At 53.4% G+C, this 4442-nt stretch overlaps 1 non-coding gene across 1 annotated transcript; it reads right to left on the bottom strand.

Moving 5' to 3' along the window:
• Nucleotides 1-2405: 2405 nt before the first annotated feature.
• LOC135272698 (U4 spliceosomal RNA) lies at nucleotides 2406-2546 on the bottom strand. The gene has a single exon (XR_010340693.1). It is a non-coding gene; the product is annotated as a U4 spliceosomal RNA (small nuclear RNA).
• Nucleotides 2547-4442: the final 1896 nt, after the last annotated feature.

The raw sequence follows: 4442 nt of genomic DNA, 5'->3' as shown, positions 1-4442 counted from the left end.
CTGCACCTGGCCGGTTTTTTGTTTTTTTGTTTTTGAGAGAGAGTCTCACTCTGTCACTCAGGCTGGAGTGCAGTGGCATGATCTCGGCTCACTGCAACCTCCAACTCCCAGGTTCAAGCAATTCTGCCTAAGTGTCCCGAGTAGCTGGGATTCCAGGCACCCACCACCACACCCAGCTACGTTTTTGTATTTTTAGTATAGACAGCGTTTCACCATGGTGGCCAGGCTGGTTTAGAACTCCCGACCTCAGGTGATGACAGGCGTGAGCCACCGCACCCTCACTGGAAGCATCCCTTTGAACACTTGCGGACCATATGTCTTCCTCCTGGTCGTCTTCCAGATGCAGGAGCCGGTAGCTGAGGGCGTCATCTGTGGGACCACAGTCCTCCCTGGCCGGGTGCTACAGCCCCTGGCTTTGGCCCCTCTTCCTGCTGGTCCAGCAGTTCCTTCCTGGGGACGTGCAGGGGGAACACAGGCCCTGGCCTCAGACACATGATCAACGCACACAGACGTGTCCGGCCAGCACCAATCCCACATTCCAGACATGCCTATAGCACCTTCCTCCTGTTTCTGCCACCCTCCCCCAGCTGGAACACCAGCCACCCCTCCAAAGTCCCCAGATCCCCAACTCAGGGCCGTCCTATCACAACAGCAGAGCCTGACAAACAAGAAAAAGCCAGGGCCAGACGCAGCGGCCCACGCCTGTAATCCCAGCTATCAGGATGTTGAGGTGGGAGAATCACTGGAGCCCAGGAGTTCAAGACCAGCCTGGGCAACATGCCGAGACTCCCATCCCTAAATTTTTTTTTTTTGGAGACAGAGTCTTGCTCTGTTGCCCAGGGGCATGATCTCGCGTCACTGTGACCTCCACCTCCTGGGTTCAAGTGATGTTCCTGCCTCAGGAGACTCCATCTCAAAAAAACAGTAGTAATAATAACTAGGGCCGGGCCCGGTGGCTCAAGCCTGTAATCTCAGCACTTTGGGAGGCCGAGGCGGGTGGATCACCTGAGGTCAGGAGTTCAAGACCAGCCTGGCCAACATGGTGAAACCCCGTCTTTTTTTTTTTTTTTTTTTCAAGATGGAGTTTCGGCTCTTGTTACCCAGGCTGGAGTGCAATGGCGCGATCTCGGCTCACCTCAACCTCTGCCTCCTGGGTTCAAGCAATTCTCCTGCCTCAGCTTCTTGAGTAGCTGGGATTACAGGCACGTGCCACCGTGCCCAGCTAATTTTTTGTATTTTTAGTAGAGACGGGGTTTCACCGTGTTGACCAGGATGGTCTTGATCTCTTGACCTCATGATCCATCCACCTCAGCCTCCCAAAGTGCAGTTATTATAGGTGTAAGCCACCGCGCCCGGCCCCTATTTTTAATTTTTTTGAGATCCTGTCTTGCTCTGTCACCCTAGCTGGCGCAATCTCGGCTCACTGCAACCTCCACCTCCTGGGTTCAAGCGATTCTACTGCCTCAGCCTCCTGAGTAGCTGGGATTACAGGTGCCTGCCACCACACCCGGCTAATTTTTGTGTTTTTAGTAAAGACAGGGTTTCACCATATTGGCCAGGCTGGTCTCGAACTCCTGACCTCATGATCCACCCGCCTTGGCCTCCCAAAGTGCTGGGATTACAGGCCTGAGCCACTGTGCCCACCTGCTGATATTAGTTTTCAACCATATCTGGGAAAAAATGGATACAAAAGCCTTGAGGACCATTTAAGACGTAAACAATAGAAGATATATAACAGTTACACTGTGCTGCTACTTTGTAAAACATTTTAGAAACAGCTATATCATCCCCGTAGATTCTGGGGGTTGGAAATTGGCTTTGAAAACAGTCCTGAAGCAGCCAGGCTCGGTGGCTCAAGCCTGTAACCCCAGCACTTTGGGAGGCTGAGGCATGTGGATCAAAAAGTCAGGAGTTTGAGACCAGCCTGGCCAACATAAGTAAAACCCTGTCTTTTTTTTTTTTTTGAGACGGAGTTTCGCTCTTCTTACCCAGGCTGGAGTGCAATGGCACGATCTCGGCTCACCGCAACCTCCGCCTCCTGGGTTCAGGCAATTCTCCTGCCTCAGCCTCCTGAGTAGCTGGGACTACAGGCACCCAGCACCATGCCCAGCTAATTTTTTGTATTTTTAGTAGAGACGGGGTTTCACCATGTTGACCAGGATGGTCTCGATCTCTTGACCTCGTGATCCACCCGCCTCGGTGTCCCAAAGTGCTGGGATTCCAGGCGTGAGCCACCACGCCCGGCCGTATTTTTGCTATTTATTTAGAGACAGGGTTTCCCCATGTTGCTCAGGCTGGTCTGAACTGGACTCAAGCCATTTGCTCACATCAGCCTCCCAAAGTGCTGGGATTACAGACGTGAGCTACCGCACCTGGCCCTCATTATTATTATTTTTTTAATTCAGTCTCTGTAGAGACTGCCAAAAATTGCCAGTGCCGACTGTATTTCAAGTCATCATGGCGGGGTATTGGGAAAAGTTTTCAATTAGCAATAATCGCACCTCGGATAAACCTTATTGGCTACGATACTGCCACTGTGCAAAGCTGGCCCTGACTTTTAAAGTTTTAACAGAGACGTGTCTCACTATGTTGCCCAGGCTGGTCTGAAACTCCTGGACTCCAGCCGTCTGCCCACCTCGGCCTCCCAGTGTGCCGGGATCCCCGGCAGGAGCCACCGCGCCCGACCCCAAAGCCCCCCTTGGACGAGCCCCCAGGCAGCCGCCGCCCCTGGCCCATCAAAACCAGAACAGACCAGCTCCTGTGATGCCACCTCCACTCCAGGACGGGGGCCCAGCACCAGGCTACCCGAGCCGGCTGCCGGTGACTTGAGATCAAATGTCCGTTTCCGGCTATAAACTATTGATGCCTGTGCTGTCAGCTCCGCGAGCTCCCGGCTTCGGTTTCCCGGGTTCCTTGTAATGGATCTCGGGGGCGGCAGTGGCCTGGGCCTGCCTGGGGCTCTTTTCCGTCCAGGCCTGGTTCCTCCCGGATCCCACATCCCCTTCACAACGGAGGCACAATGTCAGGGTCACTGCGAGGTTTTTATGTATTTTTATTTTATTTATTTATTTATCTGATACCCAGTCTCGCTGTCGCCCAGGCTGGAGTGCAGTGGCACAATCCCGGCTCACGGCAACCTCCGCCTCCCGGGTTCAAGCGATTCCCCCGCCTCAGCCTCCCGATAGCTGAGATTACAGGCGTGGGCCACCACACCCAGCTAATTTTTGCATTTTTAGTAGAAACAGGATTTCACACCGGGTGCGGTGGCTCACGCCTGTAATCCCAGCATTTTGGGAGGCTGAGGCGGGTGGATCACGAGGTCAAGAGATCGAGACCATCCTGATCAACACGGTGAAACCCTGTCTCTACTAAAAATACAAAAAATTAGCTGGGCATGGTGGCGCGTGCCTGTAATCCCAGCTACTCAGGAGGCTGAGGCAGGAGAATTGCCTGAACCCAGGAGGCGGAGGTTGCGGTGAGCCGAGATCGCGCTATTGCACTCCAGCCTGGGTAACAAGAGTGAAACTCCGTCTCAAAAAAAAAAAAAAAAAAGAAAAAAGAAACAGGATTTCACCTTGGCCAGGCTGGTCTCGAACTCCTGACCTCAGGTGATCCGCACGCCTCAGCCTCACAAAGTGCTGGGATGACAGGCGTGTGAGCAACTCCAGCAGCCCATACTATACTTTAATGCAGGATCTCCCCGCTGGGCGCGGAGGACTTTCTAAGGGGGATTTTTCTCTGGTGTGGGGCGGTCCTGGGCACTGCAGGGGCTGAGCAGCGCCCCTGTCTCCACCCACTCCATACCGCAAGCAGCCTCAGCTACCGCAAGCAGCCTCAGCTGCCACAATCAGCCAGCCACAGCCACCCCGTGGCCCCTGGGTGCAGAATCACCCCCAGGTGAGATGACTGCCTTTTTTTTATCTTTTTTTTTTTTTTTTTTTTTGAGATGGAGTTTCGCTCATTACCCAGGCTGGAGTGCAATGGCGCGATCTCGGCTCACCGCAACCTCCGCCTCCTGGGTTCAGGCAATTCTCCTGCCTCAGCCTCCTAAGTAGCTGGGATTACAGGCACGCACCACTGTGCCCAGCTAATTTTTTTTTTGTATTTTTAGTAGAGACGGGGTTTCACCATGTTGACCAGGATGGTCTCGATCTCTTGACCTCGTGATCCACCCGCCTCGGCCTCCCAAAGTGCTGGGATTACAGGCTTGAGCCACCACGCCCGGCCATCTTTTTTTTTTTTTAAGACGGGGTTTCACCATGTTGGTCATGCTGGTCTTGAACTCCCGACCTCAGGTGATCCGCCTGCCTTGGCCTCCAAAGTGCTTGGATTACAGGCGTGAGCCACCGCCCCGGCCATTACTGCTTTTTTATCTGCTTCTCAGTGCAGAGCCTCCCGAGGGCTCCACTTTATTTATTTACTCTATTTTTTTTTGAGAGAGA

Source organism: Aotus nancymaae, unplaced genomic scaffold (genome assembly GCF_030222135.1).
Source record: "Aotus nancymaae isolate 86718 unplaced genomic scaffold, 86718_ANA_hifiasm-v0.15.2.pri h1tg000124l, whole genome shotgun sequence".
Taxonomy (NCBI): domain Eukaryota; kingdom Metazoa; phylum Chordata; class Mammalia; order Primates; family Aotidae; genus Aotus; species Aotus nancymaae.
Note: the sequence above shows the minus strand (reverse complement) of the source record. Positions and strands in the feature narration are given on the sequence as shown.